This window comes from Arvicola amphibius, chromosome 3, assembly GCF_903992535.2.
Source record: "Arvicola amphibius chromosome 3, mArvAmp1.2, whole genome shotgun sequence".
Classification (NCBI taxonomy): domain Eukaryota; kingdom Metazoa; phylum Chordata; class Mammalia; order Rodentia; family Cricetidae; genus Arvicola; species Arvicola amphibius.
In genome coordinates, this window is record NC_052049.1 from 163,126,236 (window position 1) to 163,149,978 (window position 23,743).

A 23,743-nucleotide genomic window follows, 5' to 3' on the forward strand; every position below is an offset into this window, starting at 1 on the left:
TAGGATGGCATGAAGGTAGCTAGAGAGAAATGTTCTTGCATTTACCCAAATTGCCTTTGAAGGGCAGTACTGTATATTTGTGACTCCTTAGGACACATTTCTCCATCTTTCAAAATAGGAATTCTGGAGCCTCAGTCTCCTTAAACAGGGAGGCTGAAGGTGCACTACCAGCATGCGACCCTGAGCAGCAGCTCTGGACACTAATGCACTTAGACTCCAAGACACTAGTGAGTGAGTCCTTGATTCAGATCCAGAAGGCTAAAGAGCTGCAAGGAACAGCCTCAGAAAGAAAGAGCAAGATTTCACCCCGACCCCGGAGCTAGTGAAGTACAGCTCAGTGCTGGTCTTTGGTTTACAGGGGACTGGGTGCAAAAGCATCATCCTGTCTACTCACTCTTTTCAATGAATGCTCGATTAATTTCCTTTCTTCTCCAGTCTCTCAAACCCTTTCCCAGCAATCTCGTTCCCTGTCTCACTGTGGAATTCAGACAGTCTCCACTTGTTTCGGCTCCCATATCCACTTACCAAGCAGAATACCTCCTTCCCCATCCCGACTCCTTCCCAAGCCAACTTTCTGAACTCAAACACAGAGCACCCAGTCATAGTCATACTGCTTGGGCCTGTCTCATCTACAAGTCCCTCTCATAGAAACCAACTCATTTCCCTTCCCATGATGTCCCCGTTGCTATGAGATAATATTTCCATTCCAAAACAAAGAGACACTGGGACTCAGGAAAGTTAGACTGAAGTCCAAGCACCACATAGCTTACATCTGGCAAGGATGGGACTCAATCTTGGTCATATGGCTCTGTTTTTCAAAATGTTTTTTGTGCATGTGATCTTAACATTAGTAAACACAAACCACCATTTCCTTTTGACAATCATGTTTGATTCCTGGGCTCACTTTATGCCAGATGCTGCATTATCACTAGCTGACCAGCCTGTACACAACACCATGCTACAGATCATGTGATGCTACAGATCATGAGGTCACTTCTTTATTTTACTGTGCCACCCTTCATTACCTGACCATAGCACTATGTTTAATCTGGTCTGTAAAATGACAGCAGTATCTAAGAGGATTACGATAATTATGTTAAAAGCACTTTATGATGAACAAATCTTGTCCCTATGCTACACAGCAGCCTTAAATGCTTGGGACAGGATTCAAGAACCAGGAAAATGAAGTGAATCATATACCAGGGTTAAACAGGGCCAAAAGGGAACCCTTTAGTGACTTTTTACAAAGATTAACTAAGGCTGTACAAAAAGGAGTAACAGACCCAGAATCTAGATGAGTACTTATTGAATCTCTGGCTTTTGAAAATGCCAACTTAGAATGCAAAAATATACTTGGGCCTTTAAAGGTCAGATCAGCACCAATGGATGAATGGATCCTGCACACAATGAACATTGAGACATTTGACTGTAATACTGAGGCTTGGGGAGAAGCAATTTCCAAAGGTAGGAGGAGACTTCAAAATGCCAAATGTTTTAATTGTGGTGAAATAGGACATCTGAGAAGGGATTGTAGACAAGGAATTTCCTATAAATAATGTCTCCTCTGGGAATGGCAAAAATAGAAGGTATCAATCTTCTAGATTATATAGGAGGTATGGCAAAGGACATTGGACAATAAATGCAGGTCAACAAAAGACAGACAAGGCAACCCAATACCATCAGAAAACTCCTTGAGGGGCCTCTCATAGGCCTCCAAGTCAAAGGTGGTTCAGTCATTCCCAGTCACTGTGGAAGACATATCTTACCAGGAAAATTTAAAAATCCATTGCCTGCTGTAAAAACCATGCTGTTCTGGATGATGGAATAAACATGGAGAATGAATCAAAAATTCTAACAGGAAATAAGAAACATATATTCTGGCAGACTTCTATAAATGTTCAAAGACCAAAGCTAAGAGTGTATAAATAACATTGTAATTGAGGGATTACTAGACATGGGTGCTGACGTGAATATCATCACTCCAGAATCTTGGCATCTGAATTGGCCTCTTCAAGAGGCAGATGTTCCATTCCCAGGAATTGGAACCCTATCTCAAGTGAAGCAAAGCACAAGATGGGTTGAATGCATAGGGATAGAAGGACAAAGAAGAAGGATGAGACCATATCTAGTTAATATTGCAGTAAACTTATGGGGTCATGACCTGTTGCAGCAATGGAATACGCAGATTAACATTCCTGCAGTCCCAGAAACTCATGTTTCTGGGAAGGATATTATAAGGTACTACACACAAAGGTAACCAGCTATTCAGGCTGTGCAATAACACAAAGTGACAAGCAAACCTTTAGAGGTTCTAATAGCCTTACCTTTAAAATGGTTAGCTGAGAAACCAATATGGGTTAAACATTGGCTTTTAACAGAAGAAAAGCTGCAGGCTTTAGAACAGCTGATACAGGAACGACGTTGTTCCTGTATCATACTGAAGAATCAACCAGTCCTTGGAATTCTCCTGTATTTGTTGTTAAAAAGAAACTGAAAACAGAGAATGGGGACAGATTTAAGAGCTGTCAACAAGTTAATTCAACCTGTGGGCCCTCTACAATCTGGAATTCCTCTGCCTTCTCTATTACCAAAAGGATGGCCTCTTATGGTTACTGATTTAAAAGTATACCTTTACAAAAAAATGACAGAGAAAAATTTGCCTTCATAGTGCCTACTTATAATAATTCTCAGCCTACTAGGAGATACTGGTGGACCATCCCCCCACAGGGAATGCTCAATAGCCCCATCCTGTGCCAATACTTTGTTAGTCAGCCATTGGAGGTAATATGTAAACAATTTTCCAAATCTATAATTTACCATTACATGAATGACATTTTGATATCTGACTCAAATGTAGAAAGACTGTTTGAAGAAGTAAATAAAGGTTTGCCAAAATGGGGATTACAAATTTCTCTTGAGAAAATACAGAGAGGAGATTCTGTCAATTACCTGGGTTATAAAATAGGTTTACAGAAAATTAGAACACAAAAAGCACAAATTAGGAGAGACTGATTTTGTACTCTTAATGACTTTCAAAGATTCTTAGGAGATATTTCCAGTCTACTACTGGCTGTTGGGATAACACCTGATCTAATAATTCATTTAAACAAAACCTTAGATGGTGTCAAAGACTTAAATAGTCCTGGGGAATTAACAGCTGAAGCTGAGAAAGAATTGATTGTCATTGAAGAGAAATTACAGGAGGAACATGTGGATAGGGTGAATCCAAATCTTAATTGCATTCTAGTCATATTGCCTTCCAGAATTTCCCCTACAGGAAATTTAATGTAAAGAAAAGATATTATCTTAGAATGGATCTTTTTTTACCACATAAACTAAGTAAAAAAGTTAAAAACTTATGTAGGAAAAGTCTCTGGATTAATTATAAAAGGAAAATTGAGACTTCATCAACTAGCAGGTATAGACCCAGTAGAGATGATAGTTCCTTTTACTGCTGATGAAATTAAAAAATTATGGGAAGACAATGAATCCTGGCAAAGAGCTTGTGGTAATTTCTTTAGGAGAGATTAATAGCAATTATTCCAAAAGTGATAGAATTAACCTTATAAAAAGAACTACTTGAATCCTTCTCTACATTTTATAATTATTGTACAAGAAACACCAATAACTGGAGCCTATAAATTTTATACTGATGTAAATAAATCAAGAAAGGCAGGTTACAAATCAGAAGATTTAAGTAAGGTGGAACAAAGCCCTTATAATTCTGTCTAAATTATAAGGCAGAATTATATGATATTCTCACTGTATAAAGGGATTTTAAAGAACCTCTCAATACAGTTACTGATTTGCGATATGCTGAAAGAGTTGCCTTGAATATTGAAACTGCTGAATTTATGCCAGATGATACAGAATTGACTTCATTATTCATTCAGGTTCAAGATATAATCAGGAATAGGTTTGTCCCATATACGTAACACACGTCTGATCCCATACGGGTCTGCCAGGTCCTCTAGCACAAGCTAATGCAGAAATTGACCAATTATTGATTGGAAGTGTTCTGAAGGCTTCATAATTTCACAAGAAACATCATGTCAATAGCAAAGGTTTAAAGAAAGAGTTTCTATTACATGGCAACAAGCTAAGGAAATTATAAAGAGATGTCCTACTTGCTTTTTCTATAACCAAACACTGCTACTTGCAGGGAGTAAGTAACCCAAAGGGTACTCAAAGGAATGAAATCTGGCAGATGGGTGTGTTCCACTTTGTGGATTTTGGAAAATTAAAATATGTACATCACACCATTTATACTCATTCAGGTTTTCAATGGGCAACTGTTTTGAGCTCAGAAAAGACCAATTCAGTAATCACATTATTTATTAGAAGTTATGGCTATCATGGGTATACCTGCACAAATAAAGACAGATAATGGTCCAGCATATTTCTCTAAGAAAATGAAATGGTTTTTTGCTTATTGAAATATAAAGCACATTGCAGGTATACCAAATAATCCTATAGGTTAGGCAGTTATAGAAAGATCAAATAGAACTATTAAGGGCATGTTAAACAAACAGAAAGGTATGAAAAATACCCCCAGAAATAGATTGTATAATGCTTTATTAACCTTGAATTTTCTTAATGCTAATGAGAAAGGAACAACAGCAACAGAGAGACATTGTATAATAGGAAAAACTTCTGAATTAAATCACCCAGTGTATTTCAAGGATGTGATGACCTCACAATGAAAACCAGGAGATGTGCTACATTGGGGAACGGATTTTGCTCTTGTTTTCTCAGGAGAAGAAAAGCCATAGATACCATCAAAATTAATAAAGATTGGGGGCTGGAGAGATGGCTCAGTGGTTAAGAGCATTGCCTGCTCTTCCAAAGGTCCTGAGTTCAATTCCCGGCAACCACATGGTGGCTCACAACCATATGTAATGAGGTCTGGTGCCCTCTCCTGGCCTGCAGACATACACACAGACAGAATATTGTATACATAATAAATAAATAAACTAAACAGGAAAATTTAAAAAAAATTAATAAAGATTGGGAAGAGAAACCTTTGAGAAAGAGAAATGATGGTTCACCCACAGAGGTGACAATCATACAGGCAGTAAGAAAACCTCATAAGGGCTGGGGCAGGGTTCTGTTCTTGTCTTTGCAGGAAAATACTCATCTTCATAAAGTCAACAGACCCTGGACATCAGGATGCCTAAAGAGAAAAAGATAACTATCCAGATTGGATCACTAAGCAAAGAGAATTATGGCTTATGTGGACAGATTACCTGAGGGTAAAAAAATCACTGAACATAAACTAGAATAATAGTCATGACTCACTTAAAAATCAAAGCTGGCTTTGGAGTTGGACAATGACTCTATCCTTCTCTAAATCCAAGCATGTTGTTAAAAGAAAAAAATCAGAGTTGCTGTCTCATGTCAGGAGTCATCTGGTATGGGACAGAAAGAAGAAAGAATTCAGGAAAAATTTTACTTTTCTCCATACCTATTTTTGTCTTTATCATACCTTTTGTTGAACATATGTCTCTATAAATAATGTTTAAGTTTTCCACAATGAACAACAAATTTTCCTGCAGTAAGCATTGAAGTTTCCAGGAAGAAGTTGGTGCCCCATAACAACAACTCCACCTGGTAGATGTGATATCATGATGCTGATAGCAGTACTATAAGATCAGTTTTTGGTACCAGCTCCTCAAGATGATTCCAACTTGGTTTAGCTGAAATGGTGCACCTTTTTATAACCTTCCGACCAGAACTCCAAATAGGAACCTCAGAAAAATCCTACCAAATACTCAGAGACTATTTGTAATTATACCAGGCAGTAATCTTGACTCTTAACCATCATTTTACTTTTACAGGATTCCATAGAAAGAACACTGCCCCCATGACAGCTGGAAGCAATTCTTGAAGACAATGTCCCCTCTCCCAACAAAGTTTGTCCTCAGGGTTAGGGACATCAATTAGAGATTGATTATAACTGGTATAGGGTTGGGGGTTGGAGGTTGGGGTGGAATTTATGTAGGCTCGGGAATCTCTTTGAAGAAAAATGAAAAAAGGGAAATTGGATGGGATAATATGTATATTAGTTTGAGCTTATTCACTCTAATAATAATAGTGAGCAATAGAGTGAATACTTGTGCTGTGGGACAATGGTCTGTACCCTGTCACTTGTATTTTATATAAATGCTGATTGGCCAGTGGCCAGGCAGGAAGAATAGATGGGGTGACCAGGCAGGAAGTAGAGATGGGGCAAGGAGAATTTGGGGAAGAGGAAAACAGTCAGTCTGCAGTCGTCACCCAGTCAGAGAGGAAACCAGACACAGAGCAAGCAAGATGTGATTGCCTCACCAAAAAAGGTACCAAGCCACGTGGTCAACAAAGACAAATATTATGGGCTAAAATAAGTTATAAGAATTAATAAGAAGCCTGAGCTAATAGGCCAATCAGTTTGTAATTAATGTAGATCTCTGTGTATTTCTTTGGGACTAAATGGATGTGGGACCGGGCAGGACAGAAACTTCTGTCAACAGAATGAGCTATTATTTATAGGCAATTTACATTGATATAGATTCTTGTATATTGATACAAATTCAAATTATATTTGTTATATTGAATATGCTCCTATTTATGTTCACAATATTTGTACAAATTTTGTACAAATAGACAGTTATTTTATCATATTGTATGCATGCATGCTTCTACCTCTGCTTAAGACATTTTGTATATTGATATAATTTTAGGATATATTTATCATATTTGCACTATATATTTCTACTTCTGATCAAGATACTTATACATTATTTACTTTTTTAGTATGCTACATAATATTACATCATTGTCCTCATTTGTTGCACAGTTGTTTAAAGATTGTTTAATATTCTAATATCAAGTCTTAGTCTTTAAGCTATTTAAGTATTAAGAATAATAGGTCAATAGTCAGCTATGTTTGTCATACTCATAGACTAATCAGGTTCTCTAGATACATACAGATTGTATTCTGCATAGATAGGTAATCTTCAACCGCTTCAAAGAAGTGTAGAATATGGCATTTAAATAAATTGGTTCTGTTGACATGACACACAATTGCTCCTGGCAGTACTGATCTATTCCCTAGAGAATGTTAAAAACCAAAGACACTCCACTTGGAGATTGTTTTCTTCTTGGCAAAACTGGCCTTTAGGCAAGGACTGCCCATGCCTCAACCACTGACAAAATGCACGATGTCTAGCAACAACAAACAGGATATAAGAAAAAAGACTGTCAAACCTTGCCAAGACAGGGTAAGACAGTTCTGAAAACTTTTCTGCCTCTGAAAATGGTCTGTCAGTTACTCTAGGCCTTAGCCAAAGTTAGTTGCTCCAAGGTTGCAAATGAGACTTTGGGTGATTGACCAGGTAGCTGGTTGTCTCTGTCATTTATTGCACATTTTGGAAGTTGCTTGATTGCACTTCCTGCCTACCCAAGTAATATTATCTCCCTTCTCAGGCCTTTGATGTGGTTGAAGACTAGATAGCCATAGTAACTTCCCTCTCATGACTTGGTCAAGCTATTTCTAACACAAGTCTTAGACTCCTTAGGGTAGGATAATTATTGAAACATTTAGTATGTTTCTTGCTCAATATTGTTTATACTTGATATATGTTCTTATTGTATATAGTTTTGTATTGGGCTTGGAACTCTCTTGTTTAAATAAAAGATGGAGGTGCTGTAGGAATTCCTATAGTCAGTAGCCTTTAAGATACCAGCCCACTTGAGTGTAGCCTCTTATACTACAAATGCCTATGTAAAGCACACAAACACATATGCACACTCTCTCTCTTCCAGCTGCTGAATTTGGTTCCTGTTCCCCGTTTATGCAGAGGACTGTGATCTGTGAGCCTACCCCTAAATAACCCTTTATTATGCTCAAATCTGAGCTAGTGTGGGATTATTTTGTAACTTCCATCATCACCTTGGCAGGAAAATGTTCAGGCAATGGTATGACATATTACTAGTAATGCATTTTCAATACATTCCCTAAAATCACAAAGTCTTTTGTTTTATTAGCAAGTATATGAGACAATACTGGTTCAAATAAAAGGAACTATTTCCTGCTCTTAGCTTTTGGTTTCCTTGATTTCTTCACAAGGCACCTCCTGGAGGAGCTGTCTCAGGGAATTAATTGATGGACTTGCAGAAACCCCCGTAAGGTGATCAGAGAAGCTGCTCATGGGTGCTTGGGGCTGAGGGGAAGGAGGTATTAAGCTTAGTTTAGGGAACTCAGAGAAAGGGGAAGGAGCTAAATTTTAGAGGACTCAAGAGGGGAAACAACATTCAACTCCAGGAAGAGGACTGAGCAACTCAGAGTCAGGAAATGGAATGATACATCCGAGGAGGGATGGGCAGAGCGGTGGCTGCTTCCCAGGGCCTGATGGGAGATGAGGAGGGAGAATGGCAGGGCCCCAGATGGGAGTGTCAATGCCATGATGACTTGGACTTTTCCTCTAGTCCCAAAGATTTTAATACTAACTACTTAGTGAAGAGAAGAAGACAGCTTGAAAACCATCTGGGTGGGAGAATCTCCTAATTGGAAATTACAGGAAAGAATGGCCGACTAGCCATTAACAGGCAGGGATCCCAGATGAAAGAGCTAGTGTGGAGGAGGATAATGAAGCGTGGGTCCCTCTAAGTAGCCTGTGGGAAAGGCAGGAGTCTCTCTGAATCTAAGCACCCACAGTGGACTTGGCTGCTGGAGAAAACTGCAGTGCACCAACATGGGGTGGGGGATGTTGGGAAATATTATTTTCAGGTGTGTGACTTTTGGTTATGCTGCATTTGTTTAACTCTGTGAAGCTGTGTTACTGTGCCTGTCTAAAACACCTGATGGTCCTAATAAAGAGATGAACGGCCAATAGCGAGGCAGGAGCAAGGATGGGCGGGGCTGGCAGGCAGAGAGGATAAACAGAAGGAGAAATCTGGGAGGCGAGAGAATGAGGAGCAAGAAAACAAGTAGAGGAGGACACCAGGCCCAGCCACCCAGGTACACACAACAAGCCAAGGAGAAAGAAGTAAAGAAAGGTATACAGAAATAGAGAAAGATAAATCCCAGAGGCAAAAGGTTGTCGGGATAATTTAAGGAAAGCTGGCAAGAAACAAGCTGAGCTAAGGCTGCGAGTTTATAAAAAAGAATAAACCTTTGTGTGTGAATTATTTGGGAGCTCAGTGGTGGGCTCCCCCCAAAAAGTCAAAAGAATAAAATGTCACACTACAGGGGGCTGCAAATGTGATTATGGATTTTGTCCAAGGAAAATAACTGCATCAAAAGAACAGTCCCAAAGGAACTTGAGAGGGGCAGGCAAGCTACTAGAACACCTGGGGACCCTCATTAAAAGCTTTCTTGCTGTCACCTTGAGCTGGAATAGCCTATGTTATAGAATATTATTTTAAGATGTGTTATGTTGACTGAGGTTGCTTTTGCGCCTGGTCCTGCAATAAACACACAGAAACTATTATTTGCCATACTGTTTGGCCAGTTTCTAAGCTAGCTTAAGCGTATTTCTAGTTAGCTCTTACATCCTAAACTAACCTATCTCCATTAATCTGTGCATCACCACGAGGTCGTGGCCTACTGCCAAAGTTTCATCAGGCTCCAGCAGAGACATCTCTAGTGGCGGATACAAGGCTTCTCACTGATTCCACCTACTCACACACATATTCTCTCTCTCTCTCTCTCTCTCTCTCTCTCTCTCTCTCTCTCTCTCTCTCTCCATATATATATATATATATATATCTTCCAGCCTGGCAAATTCTGTTAAGTCATTGGCCAAAAGTAGCTTCTTTACTAATACGGAAGGACTCCCCGCACCAATGTTACTTTTGTTTAGGCTGGGATCATTTGTTTAATGATGTACAGATGTTCTTTTGTTTGTGCTGCATTTGTTTAACTCTGTGAAGTTGTGAGTCTCTGCCTGTCTAAATTATCTAATGGCCTAATAAAGCGTGACCTATAGTAAGGCAGGACAAAGAATAGGCGGGCCCGAAGGCAAAGAGGATAAATAGGAGGAGACATCTAGGAGAGAAAAGAAGGAATGGAAGAACAAGGTGAGGAAGACGTTAGGGGTCAGCCACAGAGTAGGAGTGAAAGTAGGACATACAGAAGCAAGCAAAGGAAAAAGTCCAGAGGCAAAAGGAGTTTGGATAATTTAAGAAAAGCTGGCTAGGAACAGGCCAAGCGAAGGCCAGGCATTCATAAGTAGCAATAGGTCTCTCCAGATCATAATTTGGGAGCTTGGTGATGCCCCCGCCCCCCGAACAAAACAGCTAGACTAGAAAGAGTAAAACAAAACAAGAAGCCTGGAGTAAACCTGAGTTTCACAGGTGCCCAGGTGCTCTTAGATCAAGGCAGCTTGAGGCATTAAACAAATTAACACCCTTAACACTAACTCTCTCTACAAATAGAGCCAGAAGTCCAGACAAGGTGTTTACAGGGCCAGGATCTCTCTGACAACCACGGGGCACGGGCAGAACCCTTCCTTGCTGCTTGTAGCTCTGCTGATTCTTTTTTTCCTCGGCTATGGCTGCAGGACTCCCACCTCTGCTTTTGTCTTCTCCTGGCCGTCTCCTCTTTGTGTGTATGTCTCTCTTCTGTGTGGCTTGCCTGATCATCTAGGATGATTTTTCAAGTTCCTTAATTATGACGATATGTGAGATCATTTTTCGCAAATGAGGTCCCATTCACAGGTTCTGAGCTATAGGCATATCTTCTGGGAGGCCTCATCATTCAACTCAGTAAAACCATCAAGGCAATTAACTTATATGGATGAACGGGAGAGGGGCATGGATCCAGAACTGCAAGCTGAGGTCCCTAGCAGTTGACAGAGAAGAAAAAACAGAATGATTGCAGGGACCATTCATATACACAGCGGCCCTTCCAGGCACTCCCTGGAGCTGAGAGACAAACCCCCATGCTGCGAAGCATCAGGGCAAAGCCCACCTGAAAGGACTACAGGATAATAACACACAAGTCAGCAGAGCCGCTATGACCGTGCCATCTTCAAATGTAGGCAAGAACTCTGAAGGGCCAAAGAGACTTAGTTCACTTTCTAAATTGGATTAATTTAATATGAAGCTCAGATTTCCTCTCTAAAATAGTGATGTCCTTTTCTCCCCACTCTTGTCCTTAAAGTTTGGACAAGCCACCATGGCGGAATGGGATTATTTCTGGCTTGTTTCTTTAGGGTCAGGCAATACTGCTAGTCACCAACACTGGGGCTGGTTTTGACTCTCCCTTCTCACCACCTATTATGGTCCCAAACACCTTCAAGGGGAGTAGCTCATCCCTCGTTCTTATAGTGATACACACTGCCCCATTAAAACACCTCACTCTAACCATTTACATCACTTCAGACAGAAACGTCTCTTGTTGGAAACCATTATAGAAATTTTTAGAATTTAATTCTTGCTGAGAACCCAACTCTCCAGCATGCATTTCTAAAGCAGAATCCAACCCATGCCCCTGAGACTGTTCCAAAGCATGTTCTAGTTAGCAAACTGGCAGACTCGCCTGCACAAGTCTGTCTCTGCTTTGCTAGAACGTCTATGGCAATGTCCCCCAAAGGTTGAGCTCACGTACATTAGGGGGATCTTAGGTGCATTCTTCCTCCTAGCGGGTCTGGGGTAGTGTGGGAGGCAAGGACTGGGTCCCCGCTGCCAGTCCAAGGACCACACTGAGGAACAAACAGCACTACTTCACTGCACTGTCTGATGACTTCTCATCTGTCGACACATCTCGGAGCAAATTCCTAGAACTACATTCCCCACTAGTAACCCCACCTGACACAAACTGCACAGCCTTACCGAGTGGCAAGAATTTGTCTTACTAACTCCAGTGTTCCAAAACAAGATTGCTAACTGTAATAAAAGCGGGCGAAGTAAACAAAACCGATTCTAGAGCACTGCCTTACACGTGTGTTCCATCTTCGCTCGACGAATAGAGATGGTGAAAGTTCACCTACACATGTGCATGTGCGTTAAATGAAGCCTAAGGAGGCGAAGGCCCCCTCCTCTGGTGAAGTGCTAATAGCTATGATGGAGATGATGAAGAAGCCAGTGATATCAAAGCTAACATATGCTGAGCACTGTCTGCGTGCCAGGCTCTATTGAATGCTGTACGGACATCATGACTCATCGCTGCCAAGAGGAGAGTGGGAGTCGCCAAAAGATGTCGAGGAGAAAGGGAAGGTATTTCAAACTCCATGTATAGAAGGGGAGGAGAAAATTTGTGCAAATCCAGGACAACTCAAAGTTGCTGCTTGACAGTTTGGTAAACATCCTTGTTGAGTAAGGATGTCTAAGTCTCATGTCAGGAGATGCCTGCTGTCCTTCGTCACCTGATGCTAGGCTTGGCTCCTTTCTACTGCCTTGGGAGTGCCGTCCCAGATAAGGAGGGACTTCCTCTGGTGGACACCTCCTGTTTCAGCCAGAACTGGCATTCTAACCAAGAGTGCCACAGATACCTGAAGCCTGTCCAGACAGCACAACCATATGTATTGTTTTCAGCTACAGACTTCACAGGGTTATTTTGCTCACATGGAAAGGGTATAGTTCTATACGAAGTGGGTGATTTATGTGCTGTGACAGAGACGGAACGGTCAATGGTGATTACCTTTCCTTGGATGAGGCCGTGGACAAGTTCAAGCCCAGTGAGCTACAGAAAAAGTCTGCACAGGTTCCACTGTGGCAATCCTGATGGGGAGGGGGGGCACTCAGACAGGATACAGTATAATCCACAGCTGACAGCAGCCTGCATACCAGTCTCTAAGTTCCCACAGTGTTCTTCAAATGTCTTAGAGCTAGATAAGTGGCTCAGTGGTTGAAAGTGCCTACTGCTCATGCAGAAGACCCAAGTTTGGTTCCCAGCACCCACATCTGGTGGCTTACAACCACCTCTAAGTCCAAGTCCAGAGGGATCAGACTCCTCCGCTATAAGTGGGTGCTTGCATTCACATGTGCATACCCACACACGTGTAGTTAAGAAATAAATCTTGAAAATATAAAGGTCTAACGCCATCTGGCTTGCCACATGCCCACTACTCCCTCTCTCATCTCAGTCCACAGTGAATGCTCACGTTGCCTCCCTGCATGGACCGCATCTGGCTGACACTCTAGTTCTTCAGAGCCCCTCCAGGCTGTGGGGGGAAACGCTCTCCACACAGGAATCCCGGCAGGCAGACTGCAGGGAGCACACGCCTCGCTGCGACCTGGGTGTTTTCACTAAGGGGTCTACTCAAGAGGCAAGAAGTGATCAAGCCATCAGGTCTACCCACACTCCCTACAAGAGAGGCCCATACTCATCTTCAGGGGTGCTGTAATGGGGAACAGTAATGGCCGAGTACCACACACAGGCCTTTATTTAGCTCAGCACTGTGTCAGAGGACTCTGTCATCATCCTAGTACATCGCTGTGTCCTAATGCGACAAGGACAAAATGACAGACCATGAGAATGGAGCCCAGCAGTCAGGGCTTCAAGACAATGGGGCAAAACAATACAGCGTATCCACCGAGACACAAATCAAAACTGCTTCATGGAACAAAAGACGCCAATGCCAGGAGGCCAGTTTCCTCTCTAGAGATGCCATGAAGACGAAGTGCGGCCCGGAGAACAGTCTGAGTGGTCTCTGTGCATTGGGAATTCCTGGACCATGACTCTGGGGCTTTGGTCTGGCTCTGCTCTCACCTCCTCTCTACCTTCAGCTGACAGCCTCACATTTGCTATGGTTTCCCACGGTGTTCTAGACACATGGGGTCAATGTACAGAGCCCTCTGTTTGGGGCTGCACCCCAGATGTTCATACTTTCTCTATACACACATTTCCCACAACTCCCCCTGCATGTTTCCAGTTTGAAGCCACTGTTTGCACTGTGATTACTGGAGGCAGGCCAGGTGTGGTGGCGCAGGCCTTGGAGACATCCTGGGGTTGTGGAAGCCACTTCCTCCTAGAGTTCGGGAAGCCTGGATGAGCAGCAGAGTTGTTGAGCAAGCACACAGAAGGCCTGAGGAGGAGACACACATGGCTTTTCAGCGATGGAAAGGCTACAGAAACTCTGGTCAGCCAACAAAACCAAGGAAATCAACAAAAAGTGGACCGGAGTGGGAGAAGAGTGTGAAGAACTACATTCGGGCGGCCTGTGCTGACTTTACCCTGAAATCACTTTTATTAAAGCAGAAGGCATCAGGTGTGATATGTGTAGGGGCGAAAGCCTGTAATCCCCGCACTGGGGAGGCAGAGGCAGGAAGGTGGTGAGTTGGAAGCCAGCCTAGGCTACACTGAGAGCCTTCTCTCAACAATAACAAAACTCAGAATGCATGTTTCTGGCACTCTCTGGGTATTTAAATAGTTCCCCTGTTCACACGTTTTAGGGAGAATTTATCTACACTTTAAACCGTGAAACTCCTCCAACCCAAACTGTCCCAGATAAAAAGCTTACAGCACGCCGTTTAGAGCAACTGTGCTTTATACTTACTCAGCTAAAAATAATCTAAACACAGGTTATGCTACTCACGCCAGTTTCTGCCTGTGCTTTCATTTTAGAAAACAGCTCATAGGCTGCACAGTGGGCGGAGCATCACCCTGGACTCAGTACAGAAAATGGCCACCCGGTTGGGACCTGCACACAGCAAACAGGGTATCATCTGGGGACACTCTCATCCCAGACACAGAGGAACTTCTTTCTCCTCCAGTACCGTAAATCTTGCTTCCCAGAGAGTCTGTTTGCTGAATACCGCAGTAACTAACCACCAGCGTGCTCTTACTATCTCCCCAAGCGAGGGAGCCTCGTGAGGAAAAAACGTGTTTTTTTTTTTTTTTAAACACAAGATGGTTGTTAGGATTCAAAGGGAGCTTACATTAAACCTTACAAAAGAAGAAAACCATGCTGACAAGTGTTTCTGAAGAGAGGAACAAAGCATTTCGTCAGAAACTCTAGAGTCAGCTCTGTCAAAAAAACAAACAAAAACCTCTTTTAATTGGTTTTCCGAAAATAAAAATGCCAAAACAAAAGATAGAGACAAACACGGAGAAATGAAAGAAATACCAAAGCAGGGCAAGAATTCACGCACAAGATATTTCTGTTTTGGGAAGGACATGTCTTCAGGTGACTGAGAGTACATCTGTGCAAAAAATCAACTCACAGCGAACGGGGCCTGAAGACACTCAGAATCACCAGACCTTGATGGGGGGAAATGAAGGTCGGGTTGTCTTCCTCACTCCAGTTAGCACAGGCCCTGAGGACAGCCAGGCCTCTAATGCCCAGCCTGAGAATAACTCCCCTCAGGCCGCCCTTCAGTCACCCACGTCAGCAGAGCGATCCTTCCCTCGTTTCCCATGAAAGCCATGGGAAGGGTGAACGCACATGGAAGGTGTGATTCAACAACAGGCACTCAGAGGGTGTGCCGGTGACACTTCCATCACACAGACGGGTGATTCAGCGCTGAGGCAGTACAGAGAACAGCTATTTGAGTCACATCGGGGACCACAAGCCCAGAAGATGGATGCCGAAGCAGAATGTGCAGTGTGTTTTCAAAAGAGGAAATCCTCATTTACACTTAGGAGCCAATCCCAGTCCTCTTAGAGCTGATGGGAGGCATCAGGGGTCACACAAACACATGGAAGCTTGGGAAGGCGACTGTGGTTACATGGCAGAGAGCAACGTGGGGCGGCCAGTGGAGGGGGGTTAATGCTGGACCACAAGCACTTGGAGCCTATTCTTATATGATTACAAATATGATCCACCGACATGGATAATACAAGTACGCAGTTTTGGAGCACAGGCGCCTCTCTAATTGAAACAGGATCTGAATCAGCAAATCAAGCATCAGGCTTATTCTTTCTTCTGCTTCCTAGAGATTGCCATTTGGAAATCTCCATCTGCAGTCATGGCAATTTTTGTTTAAAACACAGATCTCTGGTTCCACTCCAAACCTACTGAATCAGACAGACTCTCATGGTCCAGACATCTACATTTTGGTCAGAGACCCCGGTTAAGTCTTATTTATATTCATTCATTCATTCATTTATTTATTTTTTTAACAAATTTCCTTTAAAAGATTTGTTCCTATTTTATGTGAATGAGTTTTTCATCTGCATGGATGCAGGTGCCCTGCATGCATACCCAGTGCATGTGGAGGTCAGAGAGGGTACTGGATCCCTTGGAATTGGAGGTACAGTCCCTTATGAACTGCCACCTACGTGCTGGGAATCAAACTCAAGTCCTTCGCAAAAACAGTGAGTGTGTTTAACCACGAGAGCCATCTATCTCTCCTCTGGTGAAGCCTGATCCACGCTACACTCCTGGTCACTTCAACACATGCAGGACAGACATAAAACGGGAAAAATAAATAGACTGGAATGAATCAGGAAGGCACAGCTTCCTGTGCAGATTCACCTTAGCATGGATCGCCATCTGTGTTCAAGGCTAGAGACGAAGGAAATCACCACTTGTCAACTGCCTACCATGGTGTAGTTACAGATCAAACTATCACTCAGAGCTTCAAAACAGACCAATAGAAGCTGAGGGTGGAAAAATTCAGGACTTCATATAAGTCACAAGTCTGGAAAACGGCCCAGCTAGTTTGCAAGACTGGGTTTATCTGACTCCAGTATCCTCATTCCATTGTATTAAGTCATATGCTCAGAAAAATAGACACATTATTTAATATATATAGCAAAAGCAACGGAATTAAATTACTTCTAGAAACTTTGCAATGACAAAGTTTTTTTTCTTTAGTTCATGCTTTTAAGAGAGATTCTCTGATTTGTCTGCCAATAATGGAATACAGTGTTAACCCCACTATCAAAACCACATTTAGCATCCTGAATTTTAGTAATGAGGCGTATGATTGGGAACATGCTAGGATCAATGATTTACGCAAGATTCATTCTTGATTTGTGCATGCTATAAACATATGCAAACACAACCACTTCATATGCACTGTGCATATCACACTCTCTTGCAAAGAAAAATGCCCACAGACACACACTGCACCTCTTGCCCAGTCTCATGCTCTTGGGCCCATCCCTCCTACTCCACAGTCCGGTGAAAGCCATGTTCCAGAGGCTTCTGGAAACATGCTCCTCTGAGGTTTTCTGTTTTTTTTGTGTTTTTTTTTTTTTTTTTTTTTTTTTTTTTTTTTTTTTTTTTTTGCTTTCTTGACAGGCTTCTGTCTCCCCAGGTCATTTCTTTTCTTACAAGGCTCAATACTCAATCACATTTTCCCATACCCTAATGGAAACCTTGTCTCTTACCTTTTCATAATACTCCTAAATGGGCCTTTCCTTTCCTATGGGGTCCTGAACCCCATCTGGGTGAGAGAAAGCAGCTTCAGGGCTTTACACATAGAGTCCCCTAGGATGCAACTCGTCACCTCCTTCTCAGGGTCACCATGGCACCATGGCTCTGGGATGCTGTGCTAGCTCCTTCTCCAGTGAGACAGCTGAGCCAGCCCTTGCTTCTCATCTTACCACTCGCAACCCTGATTGGATAGCATCACTCTGGGCCAGCCCCTTTTCTGGGAGGACTGAAGCAGCCTTCTTCCTTGTGTCCTCCCAACCTCCTCTAAACTATATACACGAGAAGGCTCCTATAAAGGCACAGCCATGACATTTCCTTGTTCAAAGAGCCTTAATGACACCATTGATTAACACATTCCTATTTCCTAGTTGGCATTCAGGACCATTATTGTTCAGCAATAAATATTCTCCAGTTGTTTCCCCCTGGGCGCCTGTATAGACCAGTTCTAACCCAACTGGGCTTGATACTTTTCACAGAATTTGCTCCATGTTTTCTCAGTCTTTCTCTATTTTTATTTCGAATGCCTCCATGAATCACCAGAATGATTTCTTTTTACATCTATTGCCTGGACACACACACACACACACACACACACACAGACAGAGGGAAGGGATGTGCATGTATATGTAGATGTGTATTTCTTGTTTTTTTCCAGCTCTATTAACAGTCTGAGAGGGAAGTGTCAGTTGATTTTCTGCTGAATTCTCCAGTCCTTCTAGCTGGGCCATACCATGGCAGCTACTAGATAAATATTTGCTGCATAACATTTATAGAACTTCATAAAGTGCACGAACCACGTGCACATTCGTAGTCTCGTTTGTTTTTATACAAGACTTACATCGTAACAAGTGGCAGTCAGGTCGTGCAATTTGAGTTCTAGTGCTTTGTACAGTTCCTGGCACTGCCTTTTGGCTTTTTATCACGTTAATCAAACAACAGTGTTTGTGGGTCTTCAATTGCTTTATTTTAGAATGCCCACAGTCCTCTGGTCTACGAAGCTAAAAGACACTGTTTTGAATAAAAAAGGTCTCTTGTCAGACCACCTATGGGCAAGGTGTAAAAATAGGAAAGGCCTCCAATGAGAGTCACAGAAATGGGAAAATGAAAAATCTCAAGTTAGATTTCAGGACTTTGAAAATGAAAATGACACAAGTCAATCTCCAACATTCTTAAAGCTGATTACCAAAAGAAAACCACCGACAGTTGGACAAATGATTCCTTGCTAAAGACTGGCCATGACAAATATGGTTATGAAAGCATAATCATCTTTCTGAATACTCAAGAATCTCAGAGAAGTTCAGTTAAAAAAATAAATGAATCCAGAGCCCTGATGACTGTGTATAAATTCAAAGCGTAAGTTTAGTAGATGTTAAAAGTGGAAAAGGGTGAAAACTTGAACTAAACTAAAAAAGCAAGAACTTTGAAATGTTTGTTTCTGCAGTCTGAGCCTGTGTCAGATGGCACTGTGCGGCTGCTGGAGCAGCACTTAGAGAGTCATGGCCGAGTGGCCTGGCCCGCCAACTCTGCCTCTTTGGATTTCAGTAGAAATTAGACTGCAAGCATCAGGAGGGCAGGCATTCAACCGTGAACTCTGGGGCCCCAGCCAAGCACTGTGCATACAGAATTCACGCCGGCCTTCCATGGCCTGCCACCATTTCACATCTCAATCCTTTAAATCTCTTCTTCCTTGACTTAGTACCGTTGAGGAGTAAATTATTAACACACAGCCTGGCACATAAAGACACACAACCGTTTGACAAATGGTACTTGTTTCTGTCACCACCTAGGACTTTGTAACTGCCTCCAAGGTAGAGCGGAGCTGCCGGGGCTGCCAGTACATCTGTGTGAGAACTGCAAAGGTCTCTTCACGCTTGCACACTCTACGGCTGGCAGAGGTCTCACCCTACCGTGAGTGGAGAGGCTGGCTATGTGCCTGGGAAATACTCCTGCCTTGACCTCAACCCGCTGGGGTAACAATAAAAATGCATTTTAACTCTCTGGGCTTTTGTCATGTTTTGGGGTCCTTACGACTTGAAGAAGCTCAGATCTATCAAGACATGCACAAAAGTTCACATAAAAACTACCAGCAGAACTAACATGAGAAGCCAGTTGTCTTGAAGTCCTGTTTTCTAGTTCTCCCTCCCCACAGGGGACTGGCACACCACGTGTCCTGTGTTCTTAATAACAGACTGCTTGAGAGTCATGGAAATTTTGCAGTACACAAACCTGGCAGGTGGAGAGCATGATTCAGACGCCTCCGGGAGTCTTTCAAAAACTGCCATTTCTTATTTCGTGTAGACTAAGGAAAGACACACAGTTTAGTTACCTCAGTTAGAACGGACCAGCCTTGACGGAGTTAGTTTCTGTGCCGCGGCAGAAATCACTTGGCAATCCTTGGTTCTGAGTCTTCCATCTCCTCCACATCAGGATCTAAGAGAAGACAAACACGCAGCATTTCATGGCTGGTGTCTAGGATTCGACAGCTCAGCGACACAATTGCAATTGTTGTATGTGGAGCCCCCCCCCCACGCCCCGAAAGCCAAGGACTGCCTCAAGTGCAGCCAGTTGATGGGGAATCTCTGCAATACCCCTCAGCTGAAGGGCACACTTCCTCATTTTACAGCTGTGAGCACGGCCAGGAACCTGTGGCTGGAGGTCACACAGTTAAGTTGAGTGCTGGGACTCAAACCCAGGTTAACCTGAGTGCAAAACCTATGCCACAAAACACTAAGCTAGGGTCTTAAAGGCTGTTTGACAGTGACCCATTTTTTTCCCCAGATTACATTATATAAGCCAGAGGCTTCATTAGACAATGCTCATCTTTACTATGTGCAATGCTTACACTTTTTTAAAAACCTTACTATATATTCTAATCTTTTAAAATATTTTTTTTTCAGCTGCGACCCACCAAAGGGATTCTACTAATGGGTTTTTGGTCTTGGAAAAACACTGGTTTGTCGAATCGCATGGTAGAAGCCTGTAACCCTAGCAGTCAGCAGACCGCTGCGAGTTCGAAATCAGCCCGAACTGCTTGCATCCAGAACATTCTAGGCTCCTTAGCGAGACCCTGTCACGAAACAAAAACTCTACTCTTTGATTTTAGCTACAGTAAGTCACTATATGTTTCTCTGGAATCACAACAAAACTCCCATTCTTCCCAGCAATGAGAACCCAAGCGAACGATTGAGCTTCCCAGTTAGAACAGTTTTAAACCTTTCAAATAGGTACACAGTACATAAACGCGTAACATCTAGAATAGATCATTAGAAGGGATTTTCAATCAGGCCCAAACTCCAGAACCGAATCAAGACACTTACCGACCGGGGAACAGGAGTTATAGAGCGGAGCCGCAGATAGGCTAAAATCTCAGGTTATTTATCAGCTAGTCTGCAAAAAGTGTCTAACGACTGGCTGTTGAGTTGTCCCAACAGACCGAGGGCTGCAGGAGGAGCAGGAGGCCGAGGCTGCAACCCCCTGGGGGCAGGGCCCTGGCTTTGCACGTCCGGTTCAATTCCAGGGGCTTGGTGTCTCACCAGGATCTCCTCGCGATCCGGTAGGGTCAGGACGCTGCTCGGGTTCGCGCTTACAGGGGAGGGAAGGCGCGGTAATCCTGAGCGGTTCCCGAGCCCCAGGTGCGCGACAGTCACCCCCCCTTCCCCCGCTTCCCCCCTGCAGCTGGGCCTGGTGGGGCGGGACGCTCCACCTGCGGACGGACGCTGGCTGCTCGGCCGGCTCGGCGTCCGCGGCTGCAGCTCGGCCTGAGCGCTGCCCCCAGGCTCCCGGCTCCCTCCCGGAGACGCGCGGCCCCGGGGCACTTACGGGGCTCCGCCGCCCGAGCGCTTCCCGCGGGGTCCATGGAGCTTCCGGACCTACGAGTCCGGCCGCAGCGCCACCCAGAAAATGGACGCCGGCTGCTGGGCCCGAGCGCTCCGTTCCACCCCGGTGCAGGCCGGAGGGCGGCCAGACCTCGAGCGGACGCCCAGGCCTCAGGCAGGCTGAGGGTCGCGGGGCTCCAGCCCCCGGTGCCACCGCTACCGAGCCGGCTGGGACAAGGCTGCGGGGTCACAGAGCAGGCCCTGGGCACCGGGCGCAGGCCTCGCGGACCCAGGTCCTGTGCAGTTTTAGCCGTACCAAATTCTCAGGAACAAGGTGTTACCTGTGCTTTCCCATGACTGTCAGGAGAGGCCTAGATTACTTCCCAACATGGTATAAGAACTGTCTCACCCAAAAGAGCAGACCCTCTTCCTCAAATAAAGGCCACTGCCTGCCTGCTGGCATCCTTCCTCCACCAACTCACAGTGTGGCGCGCTTACTGCCTCCTGCACACCTAGGTGCAGGTGTTTTGTTTTGAATCATCCAGCCCTGAGTCTTCAATTTGTTTCTTTCGAAAAGACTCCCAGGCTACACCTTAAGATTTTGAAAAAGGCTATTTTCGTGAAATACGGTACTGTCCTTTCTCTATGCATCCCAATTCCTCACCAAGCGTTAGGAATGTGGTCATTTTGGTGAGTTGAGTAGATATTAATAGTGTATGCAAAGTAGAGCATCTTAAATGATGCAGGAAAAGAATGGGAAGGGTGTCATTTAAGAACAGAGCTGTGATGGTTGGTGGGCTGAGCGACATGCATACACATGTAACAAACAGTTCCGAGCTGTCTCAATGCCAAGAGCTCTTTTATTCGTTCCCTCCGTAGGCCAGTGTTCAGAAAGATCAACTAAACTGCATTTATTAAGCAATGATTCATCTTCCCCTTTAAAAAAAAAAAGCCTGAAATGTTTTTGTCTATATAACTGTCAATGAGAACTTCCACGAAACCTGAGCTAACTTGTTGATAATGGTGAATTCCAACCTTACAAACAAGACCAAAGAAACTCGTGGTCTAATTGCATGTTTGTACGTTTGTGGTGATATTTTGTTTGTATTCTAACAAATAAAGCTGGCCTGAAGATCAGAGGGCGGAGTCAGCCACTAGTTAACCATAGAGGCCACCTTAATCCCAACACTTGGGGGGGGGGGGGGATGGAAGCTGGAAGGTCAGGAATTCACGGCCACACTGGGCTACCTAAGATGTAATCAGTCTAAAAGAGAAACAGAGCTCACACCTTTGATCCCAGCACTTGAGATCTCATGTCTTTAATCTCAGTACTAGGGAGACAGAGACAGGACAGCTAAGCAGAGAGAGGAGACAGGAAGGAGCTCAGCCCTTCTACCTGAGATTTCAATAAAAGTCTCTCTAGCTGCTTGCTCCTTTGTTTCTCTGATCTTTTCAGTATTTGCCCTGAAATCTGGCTCCAGGTTTTTATTATTGAGACCAATTAGAATTCGTGCTACATATGTTTCCATTGAGGCTTCTGGAAACTCTGAAAATGTTTTTAAAACTTCAGAGAAAACTGATGTACACAGAAGAAGAAACTGTCAGCCATATTGCTGCTGGTGACTGATGGCCTGCCACTGCCAGGTAGGAGGTGGAGAGCAAGGCAGTTTGGCCTTTTGGATTCAGCCTGCCTGAGTTGACAGCTCAGGTTTGTTGCTCTAAGGCCACATCTCTGGCCTTCAGCTTCGCTATCTAACATGCAACAAGTTTTAATAGTCATGCCTACCTCCTAGGTGTTCTTTGTTTTTTTTCTTAACTGAACTACATAATACGTGTAAAGCTTTCACACAGCGCCCAGTGTTATAAGTTTGCTCTAATTTCAGGCAGGTGTGAACGTTAACAGTGCAGGTTAACTTTCTGGGCAGTGATTTTCCACGGGGGAAGCTGCGAGGGTCACGTGGGACTTAGACCCAGGTGGGGCTCCAGGGGCCACTCTTCATCTTGCTAATGGGTTCTGGGAGGCATCTTGATCAGGTGCAGTCAACAGCTTGTTTCTAGGGAAATTAGGCCCTGGCTTTCTTGTGTAGCATGGCTCCTCACCTCTACAGGGGCGTTCACAGTTGCACTTCTTTCTTAGAGGAGCCAAATGTGTTCTCCAGAAGCAAACAAATTTCCTCAAATTGTTATTAATAACTAAACTATTACAGTAATAGCCTAAAAGTTATGTAATCAGCTAGTCCTTCAAAATTTTCCATCCTCTCTCATAACCAGGCTGTCTTAATCATCCTGAGTATGAGGAACTATCTGGAAATTTCCAGAAACATCCCACCTTATCATAATTATACACTTTTCTGTAAAGGTTTTCTTTACAGAAATTTTCTTTTCTAAAATAACTACATGTGGTGTTGTCCGTTTGACAATTTCCATTTCAATGCATTTAAAAAGGAAAACAAGGAATCTAAGACTTTAAGTTTCTTCCTCTTAAACTTCAGTCTGTTTATCTGTGCTGCATAACTCCTAAGCCTTGTCCAGGAAGCTATCTTTGTTTTCTGTCTCATTTCGTTTAATTCCCAAAGGATTTGTGTTAGACTGCATGTGCTTTCTGATTAAGACTGTGGGGCA

At 43.5% G+C, this 23,743-nt stretch overlaps 1 protein-coding gene across 8 annotated transcripts in view; it reads right to left on the reverse strand.

The window, feature by feature from the left end:
- Zbtb38 (zinc finger and BTB domain containing 38) overlaps window positions 1-23,743 on the reverse strand; it is a 77,008-nt gene that overhangs the window by 21,260 nt on the left and 32,005 nt on the right. For 5 of the 8 annotated variants that reach the window (XM_038321791.1, XM_038321788.1, XM_038321789.1 and 2 more), the window contains one exon: window positions 19,633-19,736. The gene's annotated coding sequence lies outside the window, so the exon portion shown is untranslated. Of the gene's footprint in view, window positions 1-19,632; window positions 19,737-20,623; window positions 20,964-21,125; window positions 21,422-21,462; window positions 21,618-23,743 lie in introns of those variants that run through there. The other 3 variants (XM_038321792.1, XM_038321790.1, XM_038321784.1) reach the window with 3 other exon arrangements.